The following is a 19,895-nucleotide window of genomic DNA, read 5'->3' as shown; positions in this document are numbered from 1 at the left end:
TTGATTATTATGTACTTCATCTTCTTACTTTAAGTTCCTATCGCATTATTAATAATAATTTTAATATTACTTATTATTAATAATTTGTATTATTATTATTATTATTGTTAGCATTATTATATGTTCCCATCTTATTGTTATTATTAACAACAACAACAACAATTTATTTTTATTATTATTATTATTATTATTATTATTATTATTATTATTTTTATACTCCTTCCAACCTAATAAAAAAAAAAAAAAATTACATAATATTAACCCACCTCCATTTTTCTCCCACCACCACCTGCTGGTTGTTTCGATTTTGCTCTCTACAAAAACATAGAACAGAGAAAGGATATTGCTTAAAGTCCAATTCCAGCATAACAGAGAAAATTTTAAATAATAAATAAACATTCCGTATGAAAAGTTGAGATTTAATAAAAACATTCTGCCTATAAGACTCACCTTATCTCAAGCGCTGTCCCACGCAGAAATTTCTCTCCACCACTAGATGGTGCTGCATTTCTGGAGCACAGGAGAAAAGCACATAGAGCAGCATCAGGTCATTACTTGATGCACTTCTCTGCAGTGTTCTGGTCCTGCCAATCCTGGAATAAATGAGGAGAGCTGATGTCCTATGCCTCAAGGGAAACAGATACAGTATCCCACAAAAGTAAGTACACCCTTCACATTTTTGTAAATATTTTATTCTATCTTTTCATGTGACAACACTGAAGAAATCATGGAGATCAAGGATAATCAGGGAAGGAAAGCCGCTCAGGTGTATCAGCCCAACCTGGTGCTGGTTAGACCCGCCATCCGGAATGATGCAATAGAAGTTGTGGAACCGCGGTTCCACAACTTCTATTGCAACACTGAAGAAATGACACTTTGCTACAATGTAAAGTAGTGAGTGTACAGCTTGTATAACAGTGTAAATTTGCTGTCCCCTCAAAATAACTCAACACAGCCATTAATGTCTAAACCACTGGCAACAAAAGTGAGTACACCCCTAAGGGAAAATGTCCAAATTGGGCCCAAAGTGTCAATATTTTGTGTGGCCACCATTATTTTCCAGCACTGCCTTAACCCTCTTGGGCATGGAGTTCACCAGAGCTTCACAGGTTGTCACTGGAGTCCTCTTCCCCTCCTCCATGATGACATCACGGAGCTGGTGGATGTTAGAGACCTTGCGCTCCTCCACCTTCCATTTGAGGATGCCCCACAGATGCCCAATAGGGTTTAGGTCTGGAGACATGCTTGGCCAGTCCATCACCTTTACCCTCAGCTTCTTTAGCAAGGCAGTGGTCGTCTTGGAGGTGTTTTTGGGGTCGTTATGTTGGAATACTGCCCTGCCCCCCAGTCTCTGAAGGGAGGGGATCATGCTCTGCTTCAGTATGTCACAGTACATGTTGGCATTCATGGTTCCCTCAATGAACTGTAGCTCCCCAGTGCCGGCAGCACTCATGCAGCCCCAGACCATGACACTCCCACCACCATGCTTGACTGTAGGAAGACACACTTGTCTTTGTATTCCTCACCTGGTTGCCGCCACACACGCATGACACCATCTGAACAGTGGTGGGATTCAAACCTTTTAGTAACCAGTTCCGACTTTCCCAGCAGAATGACCAGCGTGCCCCCTTTCAATGCACAGTGACCAGCGTTCCCCCTTTCAATGCAGAGAGACCAGCGTGCCCCCCTTTCAATGCACAGTGACCAGCGTGCCCCCCTTTCAATGCACAGTGACCAGTGTACATGCCCCCTTCAATGCACAGTGACCAGAGTGCCCCCTTTCAATGCAGAGAGACCAGCGTGCCCCTTTTAATGCAGTGACCAGTGTACATGCCCCCTTTAATGCACAGTGACCAGCGTGCCCCCCTTTCAATGCAGAGAGACCAGCGTGCCCCCCTTTCAATGCACAGTGACCACAGCATTGCCCCCAATGATTGCAGAGTGCCAGCCACAGCATTGCCCCCAATGATTGCAGAGTGCCAGCCACAGCATTGCCCCCAATGATTGCAGAGTGTCAGCCACAGCATTGCTCCCAAATTGCAGAGTGCCAGCCACAGCATTGCCCCCAATGATTGCAGAGTGCCAGCCACAGCATTGCCCCCAATGATTGCAGAGTGCCAGCCACAGCATTGCCCCCAATGATTGCAGAGTGCCAGCCACAGCATTGCTCCCAAATTGCAGAGTGCCAGCCACAGCATTGCCCCCAATGATTGCAGAGTGCCAGCCACAGCATTGCTCCCAAATTGCAGAGTGCCAGCCACAGCATTGCCCCTAATGATTGCAGAGTGCCAGCCAGAGTATTGCCCCCAATTGCAGAGCGCCAGCCACAGCATTGCCCCCAATTGCAGAGTGCCAGCCCCAGCATTGCCCCAAATTGCAGAGCGCCAGCCAGAGTATTGCCCCCAATTGCAGAGCGCCAGCCAGAGTATTGCCCCCAATTGCAGAGCGCCAGCCAGAGTATTGCCCCCAATTGCAGAGCGCCAGCCACAGCATTGCCCCCAATTGCAGAGCGCCAGCCACAGCATTGCTCCCAAATTGCAGAGTGCCAGCCACAGCATTGCCCCCAATGATTGCAGAGTGCCAGCCACAGCATTGCTCCCAAATTGCAGAGTGCCAGCCACAGCATTGCCCCCAATGATTGCAGAGTGCCAGCCACAGCATTGCCCCCAATGATTGCAGAGTGCCAGCCACAGCATTGCCCCTAATGATTGCAGAGTGCCAGCCAGAGTATTGCCCCCAATTGCAGAGCGCCAGCCACAGCATTGCCCCCAATTGCAGAGTGCCAGCCACAGCATTGCTCCCAAATTGCAGAGTGCCAGCCACAGCATTGCCCCCAATGATTGCAGAGTGCCAGCCACAGCATTGCTCCCAAATTGCAGAGTGCCAGCCACAGCATTGCCCCTAATGATTGCAGAGTGCCAGCCAGAGTATTGCCCCCAATTGCAGAGCGCCAGCCACAGCATTGCCCCCAATTGCAGAGTGCCAGCCCCAGCATTGCCCCAAATTGCAGAGCGCCAGCCAGAGTATTGCCCCCAATTGCAGAGCGCCAGCCAGAGTATTGCCCCCAATTGCAGAGCGCCAGCCAGAGTATTGCCCCCAATTGCAGAGCGCCAGCCACAGCATTGCCCCCAATTGCAGAGCGCCAGCCACAGCATTGCTCCCAAATTGCAGAGTGCCAGCCACAGCATTGCCCCCAATGATTGCAGAGTGCCAGCCACAGCATTGCTCCCAAATTGCAGAGTGCCAGCCACAGCATTGCCCCCAATGATTGCAGAGTGCCAGCCACAGCATTGCCCCCAATGATTGCAGAGTGCCAGCCACAGCATTGCCCCTAATGATTGCAGAGTGCCAGCCAGAGTATTGCCCCCAATTGCAGAGCGCCAGCCACAGCATTGCCCCCAATTGCAGAGTGCCAGCCCCAGCATTGCCCCAAATTGCAGAGCGCCAGCCAGAGTATTGCCCCCAATTGCAGAGCGCCAGCCAGAGTATTGCCCCCAATTGCAGAGCGCCAGCCAGAGTATTGCCCCCAATTGCAGAGCGCCAGCCACAGCATTGCCCCCAATTGCAGAGTGCCAGCCACAGCATTGCCCCAAATTGCAGAGTGCCAGCCACAACATTGCCCCCAATTGCAGAGTGCCAGCCAGAGTATTGCCCCCAATTGCAGAGTGCCAGCCAGAGTATTGCCCCCAATTGCAGAGTGCCAGCCAGAGTATTGCCCCCAATTGCAGAGTGCCAGCCAGAGTATTGCCCCAAATTGCAGAGTGCCAGCCAGAGTATTGCCCCCAATTGCAGAGTGCCAGCCAGAGTATTGCCCCCAATTGCAGAGTGCCAGCCACAGCATTGCCCCAAATTGCAGAGTGCCAGCCACAACATTGCCCCCCAATTGCAGAGTGCCAGCGATCCCCCCCGCGAGACCCATGCACTTACCTCATGGACGGTCTCGCAGTCGGCTCCCCGCGTCTCCGAGTCCTCCCGCGGCGCCTCCTCCTCGTCCAATGGCACGGTGTTTGCCTTTCAGCCAATCAGGAAGCGGGAGGACCCGCTCCCTGATTGGCCAGGAGGAGGATCATGTGACAATAGCTAATTCTCATTCGCTATTGTCACAGAATGGGCGGGGAGGAGTGCACTGCTCCGCCCCCCGGCCGCCACGTCTGTCCGAGCGCGGGACATTCAATTGTCCTGCGCTTCCTCAGACGCGCAGAGGGATTCAGCCGGTTCTGCGAACTTGCAGAAAGTTAGCAACCGGTTCTATGGAACCGGTGCGAACCGGCTGAATCCCACCACTGCATCTGAACCAAATAAGTTTATCTTGGTCTCATCAGACCAAGGGAAGCCAAGACACCAGCTGAAATCTATCAGTAATTAGAAAGCAATCCTGCCCCTTGTCAGTGCAAATTAACCTCTTCCTGCCCATGTTATAGCAGAAAGACGTCTACAACATGGGCCTAAATTGCCGGGAGGGCGTCCATGTATGTCCCGGCCCCTTACCACATGATCAGCTGTCAGCCAATGACAGCGGATCACATGATATAAACAGAGTCAGTAATCAAGGAGAAAAAAAAAAAGCCGATCACCGGCTACTGTCAGAGGGACATCGGTCCTGAAGAAGGAGAGGCACTGCCACCTCAACTGTGCCCAGTAGTGCCACCTATCAGTGCCCACCAGTGCCACCTATCAGTCCCCATCAGTGCTGCCAATCAGTGCCTCATCATCAGTGCTGTCTATCAGTGTCATCTACCAGTGGCCACCAGTGCCACCTATCAATGCCCACCAGTGCCACCTATCAGTGCCCACAAGTGTCACCTATTTGTGCCTATCAATGCTGACAATCAGTACCTCATTATCAGGTTTGCCTATCAGTGTCACCTACCAGTGCCTATCAGTGCCCACCAGTGCCACCTATCAGTGCTGCCAATCAGTGCCTCATCATCAATGCTGCCTATCAGTCTCATCTACCAGTGCCTATCAGTGTCCATCAGTGCCACCTATCAATGCCCACCAGTGCCATGTATCAATGCCCACCAGTGCCACGTATCAATGCCCACCAGTGCCCCCTATCAGTGCCCACCAGCGCCACCTATCAGTGCCTATTATTGCTGCCAATCAGTGCCTCATCATCAGTGCTGCCTATCAGTGTCACCTACCAGTGCCTATCAATGCCCATCAGTGCCACCTATCAATACCCCCAGTGCCACCTATCAATGCCCACCAGTGCCAACTATCATTGCCTATCAGTGCTGCCAATCAGTGCCTCATTATCAATGCTGCCTATCATTGTCACCTACCAGTGCCTATCAGTGCCACCTATTAGTGCCCTTCAGTGCCACCTATCAGTGCCACCCATCAGTGCCCACCAGTGCCACCTTATCAGTGCCTATCAGTGCCATCTTATCCGTGCCCATCAGTGCAGCCTATCAATGCCCATCAGTGTAGCCTATCAATGCCCATCTGTGCCGCCTCATCAGTGCACATCAGTGAAGGAGAAAAATTACCTGTCTGTAAAATTTTATAACAAACTATGAAAACAGTTTTTTTTTTCAAATTTTCAGTCTTTTTTTGTTTGTTCAGCAAAAAATAAACCCCCAGTGGTGATTAAATACCACCAAAAGAAAGCTCTATTTGTGTGAAAGAAATGATAAAAGTTTCTTTTGGGTACATCGTTTCATGAACGCGCAATTGTCATTGCCTGGGCAGGAAGAGGGTGAAATTGCCCGGTAGGCAACTGGTAATATCAGCTGGTTCAGTCTCCACTGATGGCCTATAAAAAGGTGCAGTGTACGAGGGGAGGAGTTGGAGGCGGATATAACAGAGGATGAGGTCAGGGAAGCAGTGACATCTATGGGTAAAGGGAAAGCATCGGGACCAGATGGTCTACCCTTGGAGATATATTGACGATATCTTGCCCCTAGTTTAATGCAAACATATTCTACAGCTTTCCCGGGAGGGAAGATTGCCACCATCCATGTCCTCTGCCACTGTGGTCCTTATACCTAAACCTGATAAGGACCCATCTGACTTATCACCCAATTTCTTTATTAAATATAGACTACAAAATACTCGCAACAAAATACTTGGTCAGACGACTATTAGAATAATTTACCCGGACCAAACTGGCTTCATGCCAGGAAAGTTCACATCTATCAATATCCGTAGAGCTCAAAGAAATTCTTTAAGTCTTGCGCACTGGCTTCGTTAGACACTGCGAAAGCCTTTGACTCGATAGAGTGGCCCTTCCTTATGGCTGCGTTACGTTCCTTTGGCTTTGGTACTAAGTTTCAAAAATGGGTCTCTATTCTTTATCCACTTCGGGACCGCCCGCCGCAGTTTTACGTCGGTACTACTACGATAGGCCATAACCCTGCCTATCACTGATAGGCAGGGTTATGGCAGCAGATAGCCCCATAACCCCGGTATTTTTTGAAACTGCGGGCGGTCCGCTTTAACATAAGGGTGGTCCCAGTGGCGGATTCACCGAGGGAACACCCTTATGTGCGGCGGAAGAGGTGTCCCTCCTGCCGCTTCCCAGTCGTTTTCCCTGCTTACTGGACCCATCGGTAGAGGGGAAAATGATCCGGTCTGCTGTCCCCTCAGGCAGGAAGTCAAGTGAGGGCAAGATGGCCCTCACTCGACTCTGTGGCCTTTGGAGGACCGGAGCGACGTCATACATCGCTTTCTAGCAACCGATTCAAAGAGCAAATTTTTTTTTCAAGATAAAAAAATGACTTTTTTTATTTTTGTTTTTTAGTGTAGATGTGAGGTGTGAGGTCTTTTTGACCCCGGATCTCACATTAAAGAGGACCTGTCCTGCTTTTTTCTATTACAAGGGATGTTTACTTTCCTTGTAATAGGAATAAAAGTGATCAAAAACATTTTTTAAAAAAAAAAAACTGTGTAAAAATAAAAGATAAAATAAATAGTAAAAAAAAAAAATGAAAGCGCCCCGTCCCCGTTAGCTCGCGCGCAGAAGCGAATGCATACGCAAGTCACGCCCACATATGTAAACGGTGTTCAATCCACAAATGTGAGGTATCACCGCGATCGTTAGAGCGAGGGAAATAATTTGAGCTCCTCTGTAACTCTAAACTGGTAACCTGTAGAGATTTTTAATGTGTCGCCTATGGGGTATTTTAAGTACCAATGTTTGTTGCCCAATTTTCAAGCATGACATGTTGGGTATCTATTTACTCGGCGTGACATCATCTTTCACATTATAGAAAAAAATTGGCCTAACTTTACTGTTTTCTTATTTTTTAATTAAAAAAAAAGATTTTTTTCCCTTAAAATTGCGTTTGTAAGACCGCTGCGCAAATACGGTGTGATAAAAAATATTGCAACAATCTCCATTTTATTCTCTAGGGTCTCTGCTAAAAAAAAAGATATATATAATGTTTGGGGGTTCTAAGTAATTTTATAGCAAAAAATAAGACTGCATTCACATTGATCCGACTTGGACTGCGACTTGTAAGCCTGACAAGTCGCGGTCTGTCACGCTCCCATAGTGTAGTACAGGAGCCGTTCTAATAGGAGTGACACAATTCACTCCAACTTAGAAAAAGGGTCCTGTACTACTTCGGGGCGACCTCGGAGCGACTTGCATAGACATTCATTTTATGAAGTCCGAGCAAGTCGTGCCGAAGTCACGCTGCACGTGACTTCACAGGTCGCCCCCTAAGTCGGAACGCCGTAGTGTGAACCGACGCTAAAACCGATTTTAACTTGTAAACAACAAGTGTCAGAAAAAGGTCCGGTACAGAAGTGGTTATAGGGATCCTACTTCCCATCTTTTGGTCAATGGTTTAGGCTGGCCATACATGGGTCGAATTTCGTAAGAATATTATTTCGAAAATCTTGTCTAAGAATTTTTGTTCGAATTTCGCACCATTAGTGGGCCGCAGCAACGCCCGATCTTCGTGCGGTCATCGAATTTGAGTGATCTGGCATGTTGTACATTTTTTGGAAAACTAAAAACGTTCTAATCAATAATGGGAGAATCGTGCGAGAAATATATTTAAAAAAGAAATGTGCATGAGTGCAAGAAAAGAAAATTCCCAGAAAGATAAGAAGATTCCCAGGCCGCAAATATTATTTTCTGTAGCAATATAAGGTGAAATTGAAGGATTGAGTGGTCGAATTTCGAAATCAATGGTGGCGCCATCGAATCACGAAACGCACAAAATTTCTGATTTGCGAAAGAATGTTCTTTTGAAATTCAGCCCATGTATGGCCAGCCTTATTGTCCCCATCCATACAACTTCATAGGGGCACCAGGCAGGGTTGCCCCCTGTCTCCTTTATTATTTGCAGTGGCTATTGAGATCTTAGCATTGAGATTTCGGCAGTCTCCTCTCCTGAAGGACATCTCCATGGGTGAAAGGGCTGACAATATAGGTCTGTATTCAGATGACCTTATTCTGTATATGCTGGAAACAAGAGCAGCAATGCAAATGATTGATAAATTTGCCACCTATTCAGGCCTAAAAAAATAATTGGCAGAAATTGGCCTTAATGCCTTTTTCATCTTGGGCCCTGTCCTATGGTGACACTCCAAGCCTCCTTAGGGTAGTGTCCTCGTTCAAATACTTTGGGATTATTATTACATTTTCTCCCTCTTACGCTTTGAGGGCAAATTTAGACCCCTTACTCCAGATGATTAAAACTAAGCTCAATGTCTGGGCCAGGCTCCCCTTGTTGGTGGCGGTGAGAACCAATCTCATAAAGATGATTCTTTTACCTAAATGTTTGTACGTGCCATCTTATATGCCTATCCCAGTGCCTAAATCATTTTTTAAAACCCTGGACACATTATTTGTTTCTTTTAGTTGGGCTAATAACAGACGGAAACTCAATTTTTTTATTTTACGACAACCTGAGGTTGAGGCGGGAATGGCGTTACCGAATTTATATTATTACTACCTGGCTGGGCAGCTGTGCCACTTGACTTACTGGCTAGTACCGGCTATGCCAGTGGTGGTAGAGTCATATCTCGCCTATGTACTTTGCAGATTTTAGAGACACTAATACAGCTCTTCCGCTCTGGCATAATCGGATGTACTCCCATTTACAGAAATGTATGGACTACTACTTTTAGGTGCATAGGGGAATGCTCACTCTAGGAGATGTACAGTGCATCCGGAAAGCAGTGGTGGCTGGAGCATGATAATTTGAGGGGGGTGCGGCAAATTCACCACCCCCCCTCAGCGGGACGGACGGCCAGCCGACTGGCAGGCGAATCCACCACCCCCACCCCCCCCCCCCAGCGGTACGGACAGCTGGACAGCCAGCATTCTTACCTCCTCTTTCCCTGAGTGGCTGTGAGTCTCCTCCCTCTTCCTGGCCAATGGCCAGTAAAATCGCTGCTATTTTCAACAAATCAGGAAAGGGGTCTCACAACCCGCTTCCTGATTGGCTGGGAGGAGAATCAGTGTTATAATAGCAAATATCCATTCGCTATTGTCATACAACTGGGTGCAGTGCTCTGCGCCCCGGCCCACCCTTTTTTGAAGCCTATTAGAGCCTCTGGCCATGTGTGAGTTTGTTCAATAAATGTTCCAGATCTTATACAAACTATTCTCGGCTAGTTTTGTATGGGGGCGGCTAGAATATCGGATATCTATGTTCAAGAATGAAGTTCAAAAAATGTTCCAGATCTTATACAAACTATTCTTGGCTAGTTTTGTATGAAGGGCGTCTAGAATATCGGATATCTATGTTCAAGACTGAAGTTCAATAAATGTTCCAGATCTTATACAAACTATTCTCGGCTAGTTTTGTATGGAGGGCGGCTAGAATATCGGATATCTATGTTCAAGACTGAAGGAAGCAGTATTGTGATGTAAGCCCACAAGCACATTGTGGTCATGGTTCCGTTACAATGTCCAAACCAACAAACCACAAACCAAGCCATAAAGTCCAAGGAATTGTCTGTAGATCTCCAAGACAGGATTGTATGGAGGCACAGATCTGGGGAAGGGTACGGAAACATTTCTGCAGCATTCAAGGTCCCAATGAGCACAGTGGCCTCCATCATACGTAAATGGAAGAAGTTTGGAACCACCAGGACTCTTCCTAGAGTGTTTCACTCAGCCAAACTGAGCAATCGGGGGAGAAGGGCCTTAGTCAGGGAGGAGACCAAGAACCCAATGGTCACTCTGACAGAGCTTCAGAGTTTCTCTGTAGAGAGGAGAACCTTCCAGAAGAACATCCATCTCTGCAGCATTCCACCAATCAGTCCTGTATGGTAGAGTTACCGGAAGTGAAGATTTGGGGAGCCATGTCATCTGCTGGTGTTGGTCCACTGTGTTTTATCAAGTCCAAAGTCAGCGCAGCCCTCTGCCAGGAAATTCTAGAGCACTTCATGCTTCCCTCAGCTGACCAGCTTTATGGAGATGCTGATTTCATTTTCCAGCAAGACTTGGCACCTTCCCACACTGCTAAAACTGCCAATACCTGGTCAGATGATCATGGTATCACTGTGCTTCATTGGCCAGCAAACTGGCCTGACCTAAACCCCATAGAGAATCTGTGCGGGGTATTGTCAAGAGGAAGACGAGAGACACCAAACCCAACAATAGAGATGAGCTGAAGGCCGCTATCAAAGCAACCTGGGCTTCCATAACACGTCAGCAGTGCCACAGGCTGATCGCCTCCATGCCACACCGCATTGATGCAGTAATTCATGCAAAAGAAGCCCCGACCAAGTATTGAGTGCATCCTATACTGTACATGGACAGACTTTTCACTAAGACAACATTCCTGTATTAAAAATCCTTTTTTTTATTGGTCACATGTAATATTCTAATTTTCTGAGATACTGAATTTTGGGGTGTCACTAGATGTAAGCCATAAAATCATCAAAATTAAAAGAAAGAAATGCGTGAAATATATCACTCTGTGTGTAACCCATCTATATAAAATTATAGGAGTTTCACTTTTTGAATTGAATTACCAAAATTAATTAACTTTTTGACAATATTCTAATTGTATGAGATGCACCTGTATATAGGAAGAATGTCCCTGAAGTTGCTGAAGTCAAGTGGGCATCCCATAATTTTCCATCCCTATCCAAGTTAATAACCCTCTAATAAAAAAAAAAAAAAAAACAAAGTCACGGACTGTTCTCTGACTCTGGGTGCTTGTGAAGATTTGGCGTGCCTGGCTGTGCAGGAGTGGGGAATCCAGTTCATGTGCAGTCCCTACGGGGGGGGGGGGGTTTGCTACAAAGAAATGAGAGCAAATCTTACCAAAATAAGAAGAAATCCCCTGTGGACAGTTATCACTGAAGCAGGATCTCTTCCCTCTGTTCCTGTTCTGGTGACAACTGTAAAAGGTATTTTCCATTACTTCCTATTTTGTTGGTAATGGGGGACAGGACTAATAGAAGAAGGGGGGGGGGGTCTTTTCCAACTCTGTCCAAAACTGCTAAAGCAATTTGGCTAAACAAACTCTTAAACTCTTTACTGCTTACCAGGTGATAACAGGTGGAAATTCTTTGATGGATGTCTATTATTGCAAATCAGAAAATGCATCAATCTATCCATCAACAATATACAATTCCCCTCCAACCTCCGCACACATTCCGCCCTTTGTACTTCTCCACTTCAATGTCTTTGTGCCAAAAGGTCCGGATTATATTTAGCGTACTGAAAGGAGCTCCAAGGACACGTAGGGGGGACAAGTGAGCGCCAAGCCATGAATAGATAAAACAAATTCCACGTGTCTCCACAATGGAATACCAACCCAGCCAAAGAGTATGGAAGGTAGACAAGTGTACAGTGTCTGGAGGAGGGCCCCCGGGGTCTCCGACTAACATCTGGGTGGGACTTTTCAAAATGTTGTCATGCAGGTCAAGTCATTTATAACTATAGCATGGTGACAAATAGGAAAATGTAGAGAAAGAAAGAAAAGGGAATAGAAGGAATACTAAAAAGCTGTACATGAAAAGTAAATAAAGATAAAAAGAAGGAATACTAAAAATCTGCACTTGAAAAGTAAATTAGGAGAAAAAAAAGGAATACTAAACATAAAAATACAAAATATAAAAATACAAAGAAAGTAAATAAAGAGAAAAAGAAAACAAAGGAATATTAAAAATCTGCACATGAAAAGTAAATTAGGAGAAAAAGAAGGAATACTAAAAATCTGTACAAAATGAAAATAAATAAAGAGAAAAAGAAAACAAAGGAATATTAGTGCCGGTTCACACTGGGGCGACCTGTGAGGCGACCTGGTCGCCTCACAGGTCGCCGCAGGTCGCCTCCCATAGGGAAGCTGCGGACCCGTTCTAATAGGAGCGACACAAGTCGCTCCGACCTAGAAAAAGGGTCCGGAGCTTCTTTGGGGCGACCAGGAGGCGACCGCCATAGACTTCAATGTTATGAAGTCCGTGGCGGCCTCTCCGAGGTCGCGGCGCGCTGCTCGCACCGCGATCTCGGAGGTCGCCCCTGCAAGTAGCGTCGCGGTAATGTGAACCGGCGCTTAAAAATCTGTACATGAAAAGTAAATAAAGAGAAAAAAAAAGGAATACTAACAATGTGTACATGAAAAGTAAATAAGGAGAAAAAAAGGGATACTAAAAACGTGTACATGAAAAGTAAATAAAAAGAGAAAGAAGGAATACTTAAATCTGTACAAAAGGAAAGTAAATAACGAGAAAAAGAAAACAAAGGAACATAAAAAATCTGCACATGAAAAGTAAATAAAGAGAAAAAAAAAGGAATACTATAAATCTGTACAAAGAAAGTAAATAAGGAGAAAAAGAAAAAGAAGGAATACTAAACATATGTGCATGAAAAGTAAATAAAGAGAAAAAGAAGGAATATTAAAAATGTGTACATGAAATTTAAATAAAGAGAAAAATAAAAAAATACATAAAAATGTGTGTGTATATATATATATATATATATATATATATATATATATATATATATATAATTATAAAATAAATACAGAGTAAACTATATATGAAAAGAAAGGAAAAACAAAACAAAATGGAGAACCATAAGAAAAAGTAAAATAAAAAAAATATATATAACAATAATAAACTGTAGATTATAGATAAGGATACATATACTACTACAAATAATAATAATAATAATAATAAAAAACTATATATATATATATATATATATACACACATATATACTGTATAGTATATAATAAATATAAAGTAAACTGTAGAACCATAAAAAAAGGAAAAAAAAATGTATATAGTAACAATAATAAATATAAACTCAAGATGAAAGATAATGATACATACACTACTACAAAAATAATAACAGTAATAATAATACTATTTCAAAATAAAAATGTATTATGGAAAAAAAATTCATCCGTAGATGAAAAGTAACAAAGAAACTAAAAAAGAAAAAAAAAAAATCAATTTTTTTTTGTTATAATAATGATAATCTGTAGATAAATTGTAAGGGGAGAAATTATAGAATAAATCTTCTACAATATTAACCACTTCCCGCCCGCCCTATTACAAAATGACGGCGGGAATGTGGTTGTGTTATCCTGACCGGACGTCATATGACGGCGGCAGGATAACACCGCTCTGGGCGCCCCCCGGGGGCGCGCAGAGCGGCGATCGGTGATGCGAGGTGTCAGCCTGACACCCTGCATCTCCGATCTCGGTAAAGAGCCTCTGACGGAGGCTCTTTACCATGTGATCAGCCGTGTCCAATCACGGCTGGTCACATAGTAAAACAGGAACAGCCGTTGATCGGCTTTCCTTAGTTCGTGCCTGACAGGCACGAGTAAAGGAGCGCCGATCGGCGGCTCCCCTGACAGGGGGGGGGGTCGGCACTGGTAATCAGATCATTGATTACCAGTGCAGACCCTCGGGGGGGGGATGCCACTAGAACCACCAGGGATGCCCACTATGACCCCAGGGATGCCCACTATGGCCACCAGGGATGGCAATCAGGGCTCAGGGAGCCCCCCATTGCCCTCCCCATCAGTGATGCCCACCAGTGTCCTCCCTATCAGTGCTGCCCACAAGTGCCCATCATTGCCATCCTTTAGTGTCGCCCACCAGTGCCCATTATTGCCCACCAGTGCCGCCTATCAGTGCCCATTAGTGCCCATCAGTGCCGCCCGTCAGTGCCGATCAGTGCCGCCCATCAGTGCCCACCAGTGCTGCCTATCAGTGCCCATTAGTGCCTGTCAGTGCCACCTATCAGTGCCTGTCAGTGCCGCCTATCAGTGCCCATCAATGCCGCCTATCAGTGCCCAGCAGTGCCGCCTATCAGTGCCCACCAATGCTGCATATCAGTGCTACCTATCAGTGCCACATATCAGTGCCTATCAGTGCCGCCTATCAGTGCCGCCTATCAGTGCCACCCCATCAGTGCCACCCCATCAGTGCCACCCCACCATTGCCTCCTCATCAGTGCCTGTCAGTGCAGTCTCATCAGTGCTCATCAGTGCAGGAAAAATCTTATTTATTTACAAAATTGTATAACATAAACAAAAAAACTTTTTTTTTTTTTTCAAACTTTTCTGTCTTTTTTTATTTGTTTAGCAAAAAGTAAAAATCGCACAGGTGATCAAATACCACCAAAAGAAAGCTCTATTTGTGGGGGGAAAATGACATAAATTTGGTGTAGGTACAGTGTTGCATGACCGCGCAATTGTCATTCAAAATGCAACAGCGCTAAAAGGGGAAAATTGGCCTGGGCGGGAAGGGAGGGAAGTGCCCTGTATTAAAGTGGTTAATTAATTGTAGATAATTTAAAAAAAAAGAGAGTGAGGGCACCCAAAACAGTTGTTCTATATGAAATGAAAGACATAATAATAATAATAATAATAATAATAATAATAATTATAATATCTAATAATATTCAGTAGGTGAAAAGCAGGAAAGAAACTTAAAAAGAAAACAAAGTATACTGTATATTTATGTATTATAATAATGATATTTTATAAATGAAAGGTAAGGAAAAAATGGATGAAAGTAGTATTAAACCCAAAACCAAAGATGTAACATATTGGAACTTACCAATCATTAAATTTGGGGGCTGCATTTGTTTTCTTTTTTTTTTTTTTGGCTGTTTTTACCTGGTGATCTGGCAGGTAACACATCTCCAGTGATAGAGCGTCCCCACTCTGGAGGAATGAGCACAAGAGGCACAGCCGCATTTTTAGTCGAAGGGGGGAGTCTGGAGGAAAGGGGGGAGGGAGTTTGTTGGGAGTTTTAACCACTTGCCTACCGGGCACTTTCACCCCCTTCCTGCCCAGGCCAATTTTAAGCTTTCAGCGCTGTCACACTTTGAAAGACAATTGCGCAGTCATGCTACACTGTTCCCAAATGAAAGTTTTGTCATTTTTTCACACATATAGAACTTTTTGTTGTTGGTATTTAATCACCACTGGGGCTTTTTCTATTTTTTGCTAAACAAAGAAAGACCAAAAATTCTCAAACAAAACCCCAACTTTTTCCTTGTTTTTCAGCACTGATAAGCTGCACTGATGGGCACTGATGAGGAGTCAATGACGAGGCTGCACTTATAAGGCAGCACTGATGGGCACTGATAAGCTGCACTGATGGGCACTGATGAGGAGGCAATGACGAGGCTGCACTGTCAAGGTGGCACTGATGGGCACTGATGAGGAGGCAATGATAAGGCTGCACTGATAAGATGGCACTGATGGGCACTGATGAGAAGGCAATGACGAGGCTGTACTGTCAAGGTGGCACTGATGGGCACTGATGAGGAGGCAATGATAAGGTGGCACTGATGGGCGCTGATAAGCTGCACTGATGGGCACTGATGAGGAGGCAATGATGAGGCTGTACTGTCAAGGTGGCACTGATGGGCACTGATGAGGAGGCAATGATAAGGCTGCACTGATAAGATGGCACTGATGGGCACTGATGAGAAGGCAATGACGAGGCTGTACTGTCAAGGTGGCACTGATGGGCACTGATGAGGAGGCAATGATAAGGCTGCACTGATAAGGTTGCACTGATGGGCGCTGATAAGCTGCACTGATGGGCACTGATGAGGAGGCAATGACGAGGCTGTACTGTCAAGGTGGCACTGATGGGCACTGATGAGGAGGCAATGATAAGGCTGCACTGATAAGATGCCACTGATGGGCACTGATGAGAAGGCAATGACGAGGCTGTACTGTCAAGGTGGCACTGATGGGCACGGATGAGGAGGCAATGATAAGGCTGCACTGATAAGGCGGCACTGATGGGTGCTGATAAGCTGCACTGATGGGCACTGATGAGGAGGCAATGACGAGGCTGTACTGTCAAGGTGGCACTGATGGGCACTGATGAGGAGGCAATGACAAGGCTGCACCGATAAGGTGGCACTGATGGGCGCTGATAAGCTGCACTGATGGGCACTGATGAGGCAATTGCAAGGCTGCACTGGTAAGGCAGCACTGATGGGCACTGATAAGCTGCTCTGATGGGCACTGATGGGGAGGCAATGACAAGGCTGCACTGTCAAGGTGGCACTGATGAGGAGGCAATGACAAGGCTGCACTCTCAAGGTGGCACTGATGGGCAGTGATGAAGAGGCAATGACGAGGCTGCATTGATAAGGTGGCACTGATGGGTGCTGATAAGCTGCACTGATGGGCACTAATGAGGAGGAAATGATGAGGCTGCATTGATAAGGTGGCACTGATGGGCTTTGATAAGGTGGCACTGATATGCTACACTGATGAGGAGACAATGACAAAGGCTGTACTGTTAAGGTGGCACTGATGGGCACTGATATGCTGCACTGATGGACACTGTTTGTCACTGTTGGGGCTGCACAGATAATCAGTGCCCTGATTAATGTCCCATGTTACAGGAGGGCCAGTTATCAGCTTTCCTTTCGTCACACAGTGACATCACTAAAGAAAGGAAATGCCTATAACTGCCATTTTTTACATGTGATCAGTTGTGATTGGAAACAACCGATCACATGGTAAAGGGCCTCTGTGATCATAAGGACACAGCTTTCACAGAGTGCGCCCGATGCATGCCCCGAGGGCACGCAGTTGGGCAGGGTTCTGGGAGGAGGTCAGTAGACACCCTCCCAGAACTGGACGACTGCGCTGTAGCATTCTTTCGGTCAGAAAGTGGTTAAAGTGGAATTCCAGTCATTACCTAACTAAGTATAAATCTACTCCCACCCCTATTCTAAACCTCAGGTACGTGCAGGGGCGGAGGGTGTTTGAGCACCTGCCCCTTTGCCCCTCGATGTCCAAAGTGCCTTTTTGTCAAGGCAAAATTTCTGCAGTGGCGCCCATTAACAATGTGACTGCAGGCCAAAAGTGCAACTGTGCATGTGCCATTCCCGAAGCCTGCCGGGCTTGGGAAAATTTGTACATGCTCGGCAGAGCGGGTGATGCGCAGTGACGTAATGGCGCCACCTGGCGCTATTTTTGAAAGTGAGGCACTCGGTCTCAGCACAGCGACGGCGCCTCGTTATCACATTAGCAGGTAAGACCAGACCCCTGACCACTCCACAGTCTCTGACTACCCCCCTCACCATGTCCGCAGCATTTGACCAGACCACCACCTGCACCATGTCCACAGCGTCTTACCACCCCCTGCACAATGTCCGCAGTCACTGACCAGAGCACCACCTGCACCATGTCCGCAGCCACTGATACCCCCCGAACCATGTGTGCAACCACTAATCACCCCTTGCACTATGTCCGCAGCCACTGATCACCCCCCACACCACGCCCGCTGCCTCTGACCAGACCAGCACATGCACCATGTCCAAAGCGTCTTACCACCCCCTGCACCATGTCCACAGCGTCTTACCAACCCCTGCACCGTGTCAGTTGTCTCTTACCACCCCCTGGACCATGTCCAGAGTGTCTTACCACCCCCCTGCACCATGTCAGTTGTCTCTTACTACCCCCTGCATTATGTCAGTTGTCTCTTAACACCCCCTGCACCATGTCCACAGCGTCTTACCAACCCCTGCACCATGTCAGTTGTCTCTTACCACCCCCTGCACCATGTCAGTTGTCTCTTACCACCCCCTGCACCATGTCCAAAGCGTCTTACCACCCCCTGCACCATGCCCGTTGCCTCTGACCAGACCACCAACTGCACCATGTCCACAGTGTCTTACCACCCCCTGCATCATGTCAGTTTCCTCTTACCACCCCCGGCACCATGTCAGTTTTCTCTTACCACCCCCTGCACCACCCCCTGCACCATTGACCACCATCTGCACCATGTCCGCAGCCACTGATCACCCCCCCGCGCACCATGTCCGCAGCCGCTGATCACCCCCAGCACCATGTCCGCAGCCGCTGATCACCCCCCGCACTATGTCCGCAGCCGCTGATCACCCCCCGCACCATGTTTGCAGCCACTGATCACCCCCTGCACCATGTCCGCAGCCATTGACCACCATCTGCACCATGTCTGCAGCCGCTGATCACCCCCCGCACCATTTCTGCAGCCGCTTAACCCCCCACCGAACCATGTCCACAGCCACTGATCACCCCCTGCACCATGTCCGCAGCCATTGACCACCATCTGCACCATGTCTGCAGCCGCTGATCACCCCCCGCACCATTTCTGCAGCCGCTGATCACCCCCCGAACCATGTCCACAGCCACTGATCACTGCCCGTACCATATCTGTTGCCTCTTACCACCCCCTGTACCATGTCCACAGCCTCTGACCAGACCACCACCTGCACCATGTCCGCAGCCTCTGACCACCCCCTGCACCATGTCTGCAGCCACTGATCATCCCTTGCACCATGTCCATTGCCTCTGACCAGACCACCACCTGCACCATGTCCACAGCGTTTTACCACCCCCTGCACCATGTCAGTTGCCTCTTACCACCCCCTGCACCATATCTGCAGCCTCTGACCACCCCCTGCACCATGTCCACAGCCTCTGACCAGACCACCACCTGCACCATGTCCGCAGCCACTGATCACCCCCTGCACCATGTCCGCAGCCATTGACCACCATCTGCACCATGTCCGCAGCCACTGATCCTCCCGTGCACCATGTCCGCAGCCACTGATCCTCCCGCGCACCATGTCCGCAGCCGATGATCACCCCCCGAACCATGTCCGCAGCTACTTATCACTGCCCGTACCATATCTGTTGCCTCTTACCACCCCCTGCACCATGTCCACAGCCTCTAACCAGGGCCGGTTTTAGACAAAGTGTGGCCCTGGGCAAACCTAAAAGTGGGGCCCTAAATTTTTTTATATTCTACCAAAAATATAGGCGCATTTAATCAATTTAGCCAAATAAAACATACAACTACATGAAAATATGCTTTAATTAAATAAAATTAAATAGAATAAATAAAATATAACAAAATCAATGCAACTATGAATTTTTCATCAAGAAAAAATCCAGTGTAGACAAGGCTTTAAGGCCACAGTCAGCACAGCGCTGCGCAGCGCATTGTATCCGCCCGCCGGCACATAGTGGAGCGGAGGCAGCGTGACACTGACAGGGGGCGGCTGGGGGCCCTTTGGAAGATGAAGCCGGCTCCTGACAGTGACGGGGCCCCTTTGTAAAATGGAGCCCGCTGCTGACAGTGACATGGGGCCAGGGCCGGACTGGGTATGAAAACCAGCCCTGGAAAAAATTACATACCAGCCCCATAGCATTGCGTCGTCATACCAGCACAACGTTGATTTCTTGTTCATAAAAGGTAAAATCATGCAGTGCGTGCCCCATCAATGCAGACTGACCACAGCGTGCCGCCTTTCAATGCAGACTGACCACAGTGTGCCCCCTTTCAATGCAGACTGACCACAGTGTGCCCCCTTTCAATGCAGAGTGACCACAGCGTGCCCCCTTTCAATGCAGACTGACCACAGCGTGCCCCCTTTCAATGCAGACTGACCACAGCGTGCCCCCTTTCAATGCAGAATGACCACAGCGTGCCCC

General features: G+C 47.1%; 1 long non-coding RNA gene across 1 annotated transcript in view; it reads right to left on the bottom strand.

Annotated features, from left to right (window-relative positions):
- The window catches only part of LOC309547180, a 38,825-nt gene that overhangs the window by 11,209 nt on the left and 7,721 nt on the right, over positions 1 to 19,895 (bottom strand). Inside the window, exon 2 of the long non-coding RNA XR_014224960.1 lies at positions 267 to 314. This is a non-coding gene — a long non-coding RNA (uncharacterized lncRNA). The remainder of the gene's footprint in view (positions 1 to 266; positions 315 to 19,895) is intronic.

The sequence above is a fragment of the Pelophylax lessonae genome (assembly GCF_965119305.1).
Source record: "Pelophylax lessonae genome assembly, chromosome: 2".
Taxonomy (NCBI): domain Eukaryota; kingdom Metazoa; phylum Chordata; class Amphibia; order Anura; family Ranidae; genus Pelophylax; species Pelophylax lessonae.
The sequence above is the reverse complement of the archived record's forward strand: the minus strand, read 5'-3'. Positions and strand labels throughout refer to the sequence as shown.